The sequence below is a fragment of the Pleurodeles waltl genome, chromosome 4_1 (genome assembly GCF_031143425.1).
Source record: "Pleurodeles waltl isolate 20211129_DDA chromosome 4_1, aPleWal1.hap1.20221129, whole genome shotgun sequence".
NCBI classification, from domain to species: domain Eukaryota; kingdom Metazoa; phylum Chordata; class Amphibia; order Caudata; family Salamandridae; genus Pleurodeles; species Pleurodeles waltl.
This window is the reverse complement of record NC_090442.1, coordinates 28306660-28321634: the sequence shown is the minus strand read 5'-3', so window position 1 is coordinate 28321634 and position 14975 is coordinate 28306660. Positions and strand designations below refer to the sequence as shown.

Genomic DNA, 14975 nt, shown 5'->3' with positions numbered 1-14975 from the left:
TAGACTTTAGACTGGTTTTGGAACCAATTACTCTGGGTTAATACTTAGGCCTAGTTTTTGCAGGAGATTTACTGTGAACTGAAAATCACGTGCTGTGTGTTTTGGAGAGAAAAGCCAATCGTCTATATATGGGTAAACATAAATCTTGCTTTTTCTGAGATGGGCTGCAATGACTGTCATGCATTTTGAGAATGTTCTTGGGACAGATTTTAGTCTTAAGAGCCAAGACGACACACTGATAGGTATTTTTCCTATGGGGAATAACAGGTATTTCCAATCGTGTTTTGCTGTGGGAATGTGACTATACACATCTTCAAGGTCTATAGAACAGACCAGTGGTTTCTTTTGTGATGTGGACAAAATTGGTGAAGTGCAACATTCTGAATGTTTTCTTTTTTAATGTATTTGTTGAGAAAATACAGATCTAATACTGGAAGATGTTGAGTTGTTCAGCCATTTTTGAGGACTAGGAAACACCGGAAGTAAACTCCTTTGTTTCGTTGATGTAGTGGGTCTATTGTGACGGATTTATTTGGTCCATAGAGTATGGTATTGTTGCTTTAAGAGTAAAAAATTGAGTAGGAGTGTGGACTATCGGTGGCGGTGTTAGAGGATCATTGGTGACTTCCAGATGAGCTTCTCCCTCTAGAATGTGAGTTTCTGGGAGGTGGTGGTTTCTTCTTTTGATACCGACGTTGGTATTGCTGTTCCTGTCCTTGTTTTTGTTGCTAAGGCCATTTTTGATGTTGCACTCTCTGCTGGAAAAACCAACGTTATTTTCGACTGTACTGTTTACAGAATGTTTTGTGTTCTTTCAGCCCGACAGACTTTAGAGATTCCACTTCATGTTTCACACAAAGCATCTTTTTGTCCCTATGTTGGCTACTGAAAAAGGGGAGGTTAGGGAACTTGAGTTGCACCTCTGAATTCAGGGCTCTATGTTGCAGCACTAATTACAAATCACCCAATCATCTCTCTAAGGTTTTTCCCAAGAAGTGTTGTGACACTTGTGTTTTTCCAATGTGTTGATGCTGTTCCTCACATTTGTTTCCTAGTGATACCAATTCTCTTGCTTGCCCTCTCAGGAGCAGCAGTTGATTCAGGGTATGAAGGATGTTTTCGTCTCACAGCTCTGACAATGACTGAATCAGGCTTTGGGACTATTTTTAGTTTTTCTGGATCTTTTTGCCGTGGTTTGTATTTCTTCAGTAGGTGTGGAATTGAGTGAGAAACTTGTCCTCTGGTGTTTCCAAAAGTCCTGACACTAATTGTAAGAGGGTGGGGTTCTGCTCTAGATTGTAATGTTTCCAAAATTACAGATATCGATGACTGAGGTGCCTTGCGGCGTATGTTAAACTTAGCTGCTCTTTGGCCTGTACTTCATGGAAGGTAATAATGTCATCTATTGGTGACACACTGGAAGGCGATTGAGCTGGTGATGTACGAGTGTATTAAGACAAATCAGATATGTACATGGCGATCTGGACCAGGTGTGAGATCTTGAACTTTTTGAAGGCTCTTGGAGATGTACTTTTAGGTGTTTGTGGAGAAGGTGGTTTCCACTTGCGTATCAGTGTCATTGAAGTGGCCTTTGGCATATTTCTTGTAGGTGATAAGCCCAAAGGTCTATGACTAGATTGTATTGGATCCTCAAATGGTATTATTGGGGTGATTGAGCTGTACGGCAAGGGTGCTGGGTCCAGAGACAGTGTGTCTGCATCCAGGACAGACAGACAGATGTTGTTTCTTCCCTATATCTCTTTCGTATTGTGGAGTGCCTCCTACAGGTGAAGAGATTTTTACTTGAGAAGCTGAAGAATATATAGATTTTACCATTGATGGTGATATGGCTCAGACCTTAGACACTTGGGAGCATTAGGTGGACAATTTTCAGCTCTTCTATGTTGAAAGTGATCCTGTAGATGGTGAGTGGTGGTCTTTCAACATTGACATTGGTCTCATCGACGGTGGGTGATGACACTTTGATGTCAACAGTGTTCTTTCTGATGTTGACAGTGACTTAGCTGGTGTATGACTTTGAACCAAGGGTGATCTTTGCACTCTTGACATCAATGGCGGTGTATGGTGTTGTCGTCTAAATATTGAATATGGTCAGTGTCTGGGCGGCAAACAGGTCGGTCCTGATGGGATTGATGTCTCTGTTGGTGATCTTGACATCGATCTATGGTGACTGACCACTGTGCCTTTTGAGAATGTTATGCAGATTGTGGAGCTGATCTGTCTAGTTCATTCTTTTCTTTCTGTCTTCCTCAACCCTCATATCTTGTAACATGCCTCTCAGTCTTATTCCTTCTCTGTCCTTTGGTTTTCTTTTTGACATCTTTTTACAGGTATCACATTCTGGGACAGAATGAGAGGCAAGCAAACTACACACATTTAAGTGCATCAGTTACAGCCTTCTGCCTTCCACATGAAGGCCACTTTGATAAAAGAGAAGTCATTATGTCTGGGAAACAAGTTAGAATCTCAGAAAAATGAGTTCACAAATCAGTAGATGATAAAAGACGTTGATTGAATCTTAGAAAATTGAATTCCTGACAGGAAAATATCTGGTTTGATAAGCAAAATAGACTCGGAGATGTGCTGGGATCCTACTCTCATAAGCCGGAAAAACGAACGTGTCAGAAAGGCAGCTGCCAGTAGAGTGTATTGTGGGAAGGGGCGCCTCCAAGGCTCTTAAAGAGACAGGCTTGTTTTTTCAGCTTTGCTATCTGTGGTTAATGTAGGCCAAAGAGACTGCATTTTACCGGCATGTTTTGTTTTTAAAAAACATGCTTTGCTTCAAACGTGCAGAAGAACAAAGATGTTTTATGAATATGGATTAAAAAGATTTATCAGAACATTCAGGACAAATGAAGTCTCTGATGGTCTCCATCCCAAAGATATCTGTATAAGACTCATGGACAAAATAATTTCTTCAGATGCAGTTTTATTCCATGGAAGTAACATATAAAAAGATTTTCTGGGATCTGTGCACACAGTGGGAAATTAGTCTAGTTCTTATGTGCTTATGATTATCAGTAAAGAACCTACGATGCAAAAGGGTATTTTCTGATAACTTCGGGGACAGTGATAAAGCCCATAAACTCAACACACTCTGACTGAAGCAGGAAGCCTGTCATGGTCGTCACCAAAAATACACCTGACTTTGAGACAGTTACTCTGCAAGAAGAACAAGTTTAACAATTTCACACTGGAGAGTATTCACAGCTGATTGTGGTGTTTGGTCATTTTGTGCAGCACTGATGATTCAGTGACAGCGGCCAGAGACCAGTTTCCAAAAGCATGAGAAGTGACAGCAGGAAAATGTGACATGTAATTCTGGGTTAATGCTTGCAGTGCACAACAGTTACCCCTCCAAGCACTGATATGGGAGAAGTGATGCTCAATTCCATCATCACATGCATCTGTAAATGCACTCACCAAAGTGGCACTTCCTCAGAAGCATCCAACATCAAGCTGGATTGTTGTGGGATTTGCTGTCTCACCACTGATTACGTAAGTGATTCACAGTTAGATTAATTGTATGTAAATATATTAAATGAGTTTTTAATTTACAGATCATCATTCAACTAAATCCTAACTAGTGAAAAGATAGAATCAGTACATGATGGCAAAATTATTGGTAGGAGAAAAAGGTGTAGAAAATGTTAGTTCACATTAGGTTTCTGAAAGCTTGACAGTTAAGTAAAGATTGAATCTTCAGCAGTAAAGAATTCCAGCTCTTAGAAGGTAGAATCCTGAACTGTCGACTCCCTGCTATACATTTCTGGAACCTTGGCACTGGAAACGAAATCTGGCTTCAGAAGAGAAGGAACACAAATGATATTGAGGTTTGTGTTTACAAGCAAAAAGGAACCCTCATTTTATAAACTTTGCTGGAGAAGGCAAGGACCTAGAAGCATGTGCTGCCTCGCGAGTGAATAGTGAAACTTAGTGATCCCGTTGTGACTTCTCAGACCACAAATAATATCAACCACAGCATTCTGATGATCTAAAATGTGCTTTGTGTTGCTGGAGCCGCCATATATACAGTGCTCTTATAGTCCAGGCTTTTGTAGAGGAAGGAGCTCATTAATAAAACATGTAAGTCAGAAGAAAGGAAAGGACACATCTTCAGTAGCCAGAGATGGCAGAAACTAAAGCCTTTCACTGAGTTTGTTTTAACAAAGTGCTGAGTCCCTGATGCTGACCATCATCGCCACCACCTAGTAGTGGAAGTGCATTCACTGGATTCATTTTAACAAAGTGCTGAGTCCCTGCTGCTGTCCATCATCGCCACCACCTAGTAGTGGAAGTGCATTCACTGGATTCATTTTAACAAAGTGCTGAGTCCCTGCTGCTGACCATCATCGCCACCACCTGGTAGTGGAAGTGCATTCACTGGATTCATTTTAACAAAGTGCTGAGTCCCTGCTGCTGTCCATCATCGCCACCACCTGGTAGTGGAAGTGCATTCACTGGATTCATTTTAACAAAGTGCTGAGTCCCTGCTGCTGTCCATCATCACCACCACCTGGTAGTGGAAGTGCATCCACTGAATGCATTTTAACCTGGTGCAGAATCCGTGGCATTGGAGGGGTCGAGCCTCGATAGCGCAAGCGCTCTCAGAAGGGCGGCTCGTTGCTTGTCTTTAGGAATGAAAAGAGGGTCTTTGATTGAGATGGTAACAGCTCTCCTTCCATGATGATGGAGAGAGAGGTGCAGCCAGTAATGTTGAGATCAGAGCTTCACTCCTGTTTTGGTATTTTAATTCGTCCATTTTACCCAATCAATACCAGATTTATTTAGGAAAACTAAAAATATGGCTGTGTCCTGGTTCTCCTATTTTTAATAACCCATATAAATGCCACCGAATGTAGAGTACTTGAATCATTCTGTCACAAGACTGACTTAAATATAGATTTGTCAGATTCTAAAGTATTTTTATATTTTTTTCATTCTTTTAAGGTTCTTATGTAGTGATACTTTTTCTGCTAGGTGTTAGATCGTGTTACATCTGTAACAACAGTACCTGTGATGGGTGTGGGATTGTAGGAGGCTGGACTGGCTTGTAGTGAGTACCAAGGGGTACTTGCACCTTGCACCAGGCCCAGTTATCCCTTATTAGTGTATAGGGTGTCTAGCAGCTTAGGCTGATAGATAATGGTAGCTTAGCAGAGCAGCTTAGGCTGAACTAGAGACGGGTGAAGCTACTACAGTACCACTTAGTGTCATATGCACAATATCATAAGAAAACACAATACACAGTTATACTAAAAATAAAGGTACTTTATTTTTATGACAATATGCCAAAGTATCTTAGAGTGTACCCTCAGTGAGAGGATAGCAAGTATACACAAGATATATATACACAATAGCAAAAATATGCAGTATAGTCTTAGAAAACAGTGCAAACAATGTATAGTTACAATAGGATGCAATGGGGAAACATAGGGATAGGGGCAACACAAACCATATACTCCAAAAGTGGAATGCGAACCACGAATGGACCCCAAACCTATGTGACCTTGTAGAGGGTCGCTGGGACTATTAGAAAATAGTGAGAGTTAGAAAAATAACCCTCCCCAAGACCCTGAAAAGTGAGTGCAAAGTGCACTAAAGTTCCCCTAAGGACAAAGAAGTCGTGTTAGAGGAATAATGCAGGAAAGACACACACCAACAATGCAACAACTGTGGATTTCCAATCTAGGGTACCTGTGGAACAAGGGGACCAAGTCCAAAAGTCACAAGCAAGTCGGAGATGGGCATATGCCCAGGAAATGCCAGCTGTGGATGCAAAGAAGCTTCTACTGGACAGAAAAAGCTGAGGTTTCTGCAGGAACAAAAAGGGCTAGAGACTTCCCCTTTGGTGGACGGATCCCACTCGCCGTGGAGAGTCGTGCAGAAGTGTTTTCCCGCCGAAAGAACGCCAACAAGCCTTGCTAGCTGCAAATCGTGTGGTTAGCGTTTTTGGACGCGGCTGTGGCCCTGGAGGGACCAGGAGGTCGCAAATTGGACCAGGAGAGAGAGGGGACGTCGAGCAAGACAAGGAGCCCTCTCAGCAGCAGGTAGCACCCGGAGAAGTGCCAGAAACAGGCACTACAAGGATGCGTGAAACAGTGCTCACCCGAAGTCGCACAAAGGAGTCCCGCGTCGCCGGAAACCAACTTAGAAAGTCGTGCAATGCAGGTTAGAGTGCCGTGGACCCAGGCTTGGCTGTGCACAAAGGATTTCCGCCGGAAGTGCACAGGGGCCGCAGTAGCTGCAAAAGTCGCGGTTCCCAGCAATGCAGCCCAGCGAGGTAAGGCAAGGACTTACCTCCACCAAACTTGGACTGAAGAGTCACTGGACTGTGGGGGTCACTTGGACAGAGTCGCTGGATTCGAGGGACCTCGCTCGTCGTGCTGAGAGGAGACCCAAGGGACCGGTAATGCAGCTTTTTGGTGCCTGCGGTTGCAGGGGGAAGATTCCATCGACCCACGGGAGATTTCTTCGGAGCTTCTGGTGCAGAAAGGAAGCAGACTACCCCCACAGCATGCACAAGCAGGAAAACAGTCGAGAAGGCGGCAGGATCAGCATTACAGAGTTGCAGTAGTCGTCTTTGCTACTATGTTGCAGGTTTGCAGGCTTCCAGCGCGGTCAGCAGTCGAAGCCTTGGCAGAAGGTGAAGAGAGAGATGCAGAGGAACTCGGATGAGCTCTTGCATTCGTTATCTAAAGTTTCCCCAGAGAAAGAGACCCTAAATAGCCAGAAAAGAGGGTTTGGCTACCTAGGAGAGAGGATAGGCTACTAACACCTGAAGGAGCCTATCAGAAGGAGTCTCTGACGTCACCTGGTGGCACTGGCCACTCAGAGCAGTCCAGTGTGCCAGCAGCACCTCTGTTTCCAAGATGGCAGAGGTCTGGAGCACACTGGAGGAGCTCTGGACACCTCCCAGGGGAGGTGCAGGTCAGGGGAGTGGTCACTCCCCTTTCCTTTGTCCAGTTTCGCGCCAGAGCAGGGCTAAGGGGTCCCCTGAACCGGTGTAGACTGGCTTATGCAGAATTGGGCACATCTGTGCCCAAGAAAGCATTTCCAGAGGCTGGGGGAGGCTACTCCTCCCCTGCCTTCACACCATTTTCCAAAGGGAGAGGGTGTAACACCCTCTCTCAGAGGAAGTTCTTTGTTCTGCCATCCTGGGCCAGGCCTGGCTGGACCCCAGGAGGGCAGATGCCTGTCTGAGGGGTTGGCAGCAGCAGCAGCTGCAGTGAGACCCCAGGAAGGGCAGTTTGGCAGTACCAGGGTCTGTGCTACAGACCACTGGGATCATGGGATTGTGCCAACTATGGCATAGAGGGGGCAATTCCATGATCATAGACATGTTACATGGCCATATTCGGAGTTACCATTGTGAAGCTACATATAGGTAGTGACCTATATGTAGTGCACGCGTGTAATGGTGTCCCCGCACTCACAAAGTTCAGGGAATTGGCTCTGAACAATGTGGGGCACCTTGGCTAGTGCCAAGGTGCCCTCACACTTAGTAACTTTGCACCTAACCTTCACCAGGTAAAGGTTAGACATATAGGTGACTTATAAGTTACTTAAGTGCAGTGTAAAATGGCTGTGAAATAACGTGGACGTTATTTCACTCAGGCTGCAGTGGCAGGCCTGTGTAAGAATTGTCAGAGCTCCCTATGGGTGGCAAAAGAAATGCTGCAGCCCATAGGGATCTCCTGGAACCCCAATACCGTGGGTACCTCAGTACCATATGCTAGGGAATTATAAGGGTGTTGCAGTAAGCCAAAGTAAATTGGTAAAAATGGTCACTAGCTTGTTAGTGACAATTTGGAAAGAAATGAGAGAGCATAACCACTGAGGTTCTGATTAGCAGAGCCTCAGTGAGACAGTTAGTCACTACACAGGTAACACATTCAGGCACACTTATGAGCACTGGGGCCCTGGTGAACAGGGTCCCAGTGACACATACAACTAAAACAACATATATACAGTGAAAAATGGGGGTAACATGCCAGGCAAGATGGTACTTTCCTACACAACCCCCCCCCCCCCCCCAAACGAAGGACAATAAGACTAGCCATGACCTGATGAGTCTTCATTGTCTAAGTGGAAATATCTGGAGAGTCCATCTGCATTGGAGTGGCTACTCCCAGGTCTATGTTCCACTGTATAGTCCATTCCCTGTAGGGATATGGACCACCTCAACAATTTAGGATTTTCACCTTTCATTTGTTTTAGCCAAAGTAGAGGTTTGTGGTCTGTCTGAACAATGAAGTGAGTGCCAAACAGGTATGGCCTCAACTTCTTCAGTGCCCAGACCACAGCAAAGGCCTCCCTCTCAATGGCAGACCAACGCTTTTCTCTAGGGGTCAACCTCCTACTAATAAAAGCAACAGGTTGATCCTGGCCCTCAGAATTAAGTTGTGATAGGACTGCCCCTACTCCTAATTCAGATGCATCAGTTTGGACATAGAATTTTTTAGAGTAACAAGGGCTTTTCAGGACAGGTGCAGAGCACATGGCCTGCTTCAGCTCCTCAAAAGCTTTCTGACAGTTTGCTGTCCATAATACCTTTTTAGGCATCTTTTTGGAAGTGAGGTCATTAAGAGGAGCTGCAATGGAGCCATAGTTCTTAATGAACCTCCTGTAATACCCAGTGAGGCCTAGGAAGGCGCTCACCTGAGTCTGAGTGGTAGGGGGAACCCAATCAATAATTGTTTGGATTTTCCCCTGAAGTGGTGCAATCTGTTCCCCACCAACAAGGTGTCCCAGATAAACCACCTTACCCTGCCCTATCTGGCACTTTGAAGCCTTGATAGTGAGGCCTGCCTTTTGCAGGGCCTCCAAAACTTTCCATAGGTGGACCAGGTGATAGAAAAAGAGAAAAAAGTTTGTCAGAGCTTTTAGAAAGACTGGAAAAAAAACTTTTTAGAACTTTTTAGAAAGTTAGAAGTACTTTTCAGCACTTAGAAAAGTGAAAAGAGGAAATGCAAAACTTTTTGGCTATGTGTATATACACTGAGCTTGTTTTGTATATTTTTCTCTTATGAAAAGTACAATGACAAGAGTGGTAAGTAGTCTCAAAGCACTTATCCCACCGCTGCACAACCAATGTAGGAGGCTGGACTGGCTTGTAGTGAGTACCAAGGGGTACTTGCACCTTGCACCAGGCCCAGTTATCCCTTATTAGTGTATAGGGTGTCTAGCAGCTTAGGCTGATAGATAACGGTAGCTTAGCAGAGCAGCTTAGGCTGAACTAGGAGACGCGTGAAGCTACTACAGTACCACTTAGTGTCATATGCACAATATCATAAGAAAACACAATACACAGTTATACTAAAAATAAAGGTACTTTATTTTTATGACAATATGCCAAAGTATATTAGAGTGTACCCTCAGTGAGAGGATAGGAAATATACACAAGATATATATACACAATAGCAAAAATATGCAGTATAGTCTTAGAAAACAGTGCAAACAATGTATAGTTACAATAGGATGCAATGGGGAAACATAGGGATAGGGGCAACACAAACCATATACTCCAAAAGTGGAATGCGAACCACAAATGGACCCCAAACCTATGTGACCTTGTAGAGGGTCGCTGGGACTATTAGAAAATAGTGAGAGTTAGAAAAATAACCCTCCCCAAGACCCTGAAAAGTGAGTGCAAAGTGCACTAAAGTTCCCCTAAGGACAAAGAAGTCGTGTTAGAGGAATAATGCAGGAAAGACACAAACCAACAATGCAACAACGCTGGATTTCCAATCTGGGGTACCTGTGGAACAAGGGGACCAAGTCCAAAAGTCACAAGCAAGTCGGAGATGGGCAGATGCCCAGGAAATGCCAGCTGCGGGTGCAAAGAAGCTTCGACTGGACAGAAGAAGCTGCGGTTTCTGCAGGAACGCAAAGGGCTAGAGACTTCTCCTTTGGAGGACGGATCCCTCTCGCCTTGTAGAGTCGTGCAGAAGTGTTTTCCCGCCAAAAGAACGCCAACAAGCCTTGCTAGCTGCAAATCGTGCGGTTAGCATTTCTGGATGCTGCTGTGACCCAGGAGAGACCAGGAGGTCGCAAATTGGACCAGGAGGGAGAGGGGACGTCGAGCAAGACAAGGAGCCCTCTTAGCAGCAGGTAGCTCCCGGAGAAGTGCCAGAAACAGGCACTACAAGGATGCGTGAAATGGTGCTCACCCAAAGTCGCACAAAGAAGTCCCACGTCGCCGGAGAACAACTTAGGAGGTCGTGCAAGGCAGGTTAGAGTGCCGTGGACCCAGGCTGGACTGTGCACAAAGGATTTCCGCCGGAAGTGCACGGAGGCCAGAGTTGCTGCAAAAGTCGTGGTTCCCAGCAATGCAGTCTAGCGAGGTGAGGCAAGGACTTACCTCCACCAAACTTGGACTGAAGAGTCACTGGACTGTGGGAGTCACTTGGACAGAGTTGCTGGATTCGAGGGACCTCGCTCGTCGTGCTGAGAGGAGACACAAGGGCCCGGTAATGCAGCTTTTTGGTGCCTGCGGTTGCAGGGGGAAGATTCCGTCGACCCACAGGAGATTTCTTCGGAGCTTCTAGTGCAGAGAGGAGGCAGACTACCCCCACAGCATGCACCACCAGGAAAACAGTCGAGAAGGCGGCAGGATCAGCGTTACAGAGTTGCAGTAGTCGTCTTTGCTACTTTGTTGCAGTGTTGCAGGCTTCCAGCGCGGTCAGCAGTCGATTCCTTGGCAGAAGGTGAAGAGAGAGATGCAGAGGAACTCGGATGAGCTCTTGCATTCGTTATCTGAAGTTTCCCCAGAGACAGAGACCCTAAATAGCCAGAAAAGAGGGTTTGGCTACATAGGAGAGAGGATAGGCTAGCAACACCTGAAGGAGCCTATCACAAGGAGTCTCTGACGTCACCTGGTGGCACTGGCCACTCCAGCAGTCCAGTGTGCCAGCAGCACCTCTGTTTCCAAGATGGCAGAGGTCTGGAGCACACTGGAGGAGCTCTGGGCACCTCCCAGGGGAGGTGCAGGTCAGGGGAGTGGTCACTCCCCTTTCCTTTGTCCAGTTTCGCGCCAGAGCAGGGCTAAGGGTTCCCCTGAACCGGTGTAGACTGGCTTATGCAGAATTGGGCACATCTGTGCCCAAGAAAGCATTTCCAGAGGCTGGGGGAGGCTACTCCTCCCCTGCCTTCACACCATTTTCCAAAGGGAGAGGGTGTAACACCCTCTCTCAGAGGAAGTCCCTTGTTCTGCCATCCTGGGCCAGGCCTGGCTGGACCCCAGGAGGGCAGCTGCCTGTCTGAGGGGTTGGCAGCAGCAGCAGCTGCAGTGAAACCCCAGGAAGGGCAGTTTGGCAGTACCAGGGTCTGTGCTACAGACCACTGGGATCATGGGATTGTGCCAACTATGCCAGGATGGCATAGAGGGGGCAATTCCATGATCATAGACATGTTACATGGCCATATTCGGAGTTACCATTGTGAAGCTACATATAGGTATTGACCTATATGTAGTGCACGCGTGTAATGGTGTCCACGCACTCACAAAGTTCAGGGAATTGGCTCTGAACAATGTGGGGGCACCTTGGCTAGTGCCTGGGTGCCCTCACACTAAGTAACTTTGCACCTAACCTTTACCAGGTAAAGGTTAGACATATAGGTGACTTATAAGTTACTTAGGTGCAGTGTAAAATGGCTGTGAAATAACGTGGACGTTATTTCACTCAGGCTGCAGTGGCAGGCCTGTGTAAGAATTGTCAGAGCTCCCTATGGGTGGCAAAAGAAATGCTGCATCCCATAGGGATCTCCTGGAACCCCAATACCCTGGGTACCTCAGTACCATATACTAGGGAATTATAAGGGTGTTCCAGTAAGCCAATGTAAATTGGTAAAATGGTCACTAGCCTGTTAGTGACAATTTGGAAAGAAATGAGAGAGCATAACCACTGAGGTTCTGATTAGCAGAGCCTCAGTGAGACAGTTAGTCACTACACAGGTAACACATTCAGGCACACTTATGAGCACTGGGGCCCTGGTGAACAGGGTCTCAGTGACACATACAACTAAAACAACATATATACAGTGAAAAATGGGGGTAACATGCCAGGCAAGATGGTACTTTCCTACAAGCAGTACCTCATTTCCCTGCCAGTGTTTGTGAATGGATTAGTTAATGTTAAAATACATTTTGGATATTGATGTATTCTTCTGTACTATTTACGTATTGGTTTCATGGAATATATAGGAATTCTAAAATAAATCTTGAGGGAGTCATTCACTCATTCTGCAGTTTTCTTATTTTCTTATTTATATATGTCTACGGTCTTTCTCATCCGGAGGTGTGAGGGACCTGACTTAACACTGTCGGTCTGGCAAAACGTCAATTGGAAGTCACGGACACTCAAAGCCAGAGGAGTTCAGTCTGTTGATCGCCACTCACTCATCCTCGCTGATCAAAATAAGTGTACTGGACCAGGTTCCGTCCTCCCAGGTCCAGATGGATGGCTAGCTGGCTGAGTTCAGCACACATCTGAAAATCAAGATGTCATGGAGAAGAAGAATAAAGGAAAGGCAATCATGTACGTATTAAAAATGGGGGGAGAGGTGATGCCAAGTCATGTCTGACTCTGCCAAGTAAGTACTGCAAACAGGGGTGCAGCTGCCTTTATATGAAAGAGGTGAGCCACTCCTTGACTCTCTTTCTCTCTCTGTCACACTCACCCTAATCTACACACTCTCCAGTGTCACCTGCAGACGGCTGATGTGTGGACAGCAGACACCATTCAAACCCAGCCTGTTACACACCCTCCCGGCAGGAGCTGCAGGAGACCTTAGGCAGCATATACAACAAAACTAGGGCTGCTGATGTACCCCACCCCTTGCCAAGAATGACTTCTAGAAATCCACCAGGGCTCGCCTGGTCCCACGTGTGGACAGAAATGATGTACTGGTTGCACTGCTGCAACACCGAGCAAGGCCCTCCCCGTGCACTACTTTCTGATCTTTTGAAAGAGTCTACTCATTGGGATAATATGTTGTACCCAGAACTTTGTGTGTTCTTCATGGGTAAATCATCACTTTTCTCTGGGAATCATATCTGCTAAATCTGTTTTATTTGTGTTGTACAATATAAATACCCATCCTCGTGTCGTTGTTGGGTTCTTCCTTCCATGGACATGAAAGCGCATTCAACCTTCCCAATGCATCCCGGGCCGCAGCCCTTCTTCAGGGGAAATTATCCTACAAATAAATACATGATTCGTGGTATGAGAAAAGGCGCCTGGAAGCGTCACGATGAAATGATCTCTATGCTCCCTTCAGCGTGGTGAAACACCACTGTAAACTTGGGTGAGGTGAACAGGAAAGGAGCTGCACTAAGTAAGGAGCTCACACTAAGTAACTTTGCATCTAACCTTTACCAGGTAAAGGTTAGACATATAGGTGACTTATAAGTTACTTAGGTGCAGTGTAAAATGGCTGTGAAATAACGTGGACGTTATTTCACTCAGGCTGCAGTGGCAGGCCTGTGTAAGAATTGTCAGAGCTCCCTATGGGTGGCAAAAGAAATGCTGCATCCCATAGGGATCTCCTGGAACCCCAATACCCTGGGTACCTCAGTACCATATACTAGGGAATTATAAGGGTGTTCCAGTAAGCCAATGTAAATTGGTAAAATGGTCACTAGCCTGTTAGTGACAATTTGGAAAGAAATGAGAGAGCATAACCACTGAGGTTCTGATTAGCAGAGCCTCAGTGAGACAGTTAGTCACTACACAGGTAACACATTCAGGCACACTTATGAGCACTGGGGCCCTGGTGAACAGGGTCTCAGTGACACATACAACTAAAACAACATATATACAGTGAAAAATGGGGGTAACATGCCAGGCAAGATGGTACTTTCCTACAAGCAGTACCTCATTTCCCTGCCAGTGTTTGTGAATGGATTAGTTAATGTTAAAATACATTTTGGATATTGATGTATTCTTCTGTACTATTTACGTATTGGTTTCATGGAATATATAGGAATTCTAAAATAAATCTTGAGGGAGTCATTCACTCATTCTGCAGTTTTCTTATTTTCTTATTTATATATGTCTACGGTCTTTCTCATCCGGAGGTGTGAGGGACCTGACTTAACACTGTCGGTCTGGCAAAACGTCAATTGGAAGTCACGGACACTCAAAGCCAGAGGAGTTCAGTCTGTTGATCGCCACTCACTCATCCTCGCTGATCAAAATAAGTGTACTGGACCAGGTTCCGTCCTCCCAGGTCCAGATGGATGGCTAGCTGGCTGAGTTCAGCACACATCTGAAAATCAAGATGTCATGGAGAAGAAGAATAAAGGAAAGGCAATCATGTACGTATTAAAAATGGGGGGAGAGGTGATGCCAAGTCATGTCTGACTCTGCCAAGTAAGTACTGCAAACAGGGGTGCAGCTGCCTTTATATGAAAGAGGTGAGCCACTCCTTGACTCTCTTTCTCTCTCTGTCACACTCACCCTAATCTACACACTCTCCAGTGTCACCTGCAGACGGCTGATGTGTGGACAGCAGACACCATTCAAACCCAGCCTGTTACACACCCTCCCGGCAGGAGCTGCAGGAGACCTTAGGCAGCATATACAACAAAACTAGGGCTGCTGATGTACCCCACCCCTTGCCAAGAATGACTTCTAGAAATCCACCAGGGCTCGCCTGGTCCCACGTGTGGACAGAAATGATGTACTGGTTGCACTGCTGCAACACCGAGCAAGGCCCTCCCCGTGCACTACTTTCTGATCTTTTGAAAGAGTCTACTCATTGGGATAATATGTTGTACCCAGAACTTTGTGTGTTCTTCATGGGTAAATCATCACTTTTCTCTGGGAATCATATCTGCTAAATCTGTTTTATTTGTGTTGTACAATATAAATACCCATCCTCGTGTCGTTGTTGGGTTCTTCCTTCCATGGACATGAAAGCGCATTCAACCTTCCCAATGCATCCCGGGC

At 45.6% G+C, this 14975-nt stretch overlaps 1 pseudogene; it reads left to right on the top strand.

The window, feature by feature from the left end:
- The window catches only part of LOC138286945 (zinc finger protein 845-like), an 81598-nt pseudogene that overhangs the window by 4516 nt on the left and 62107 nt on the right, over positions 1-14975 (top strand).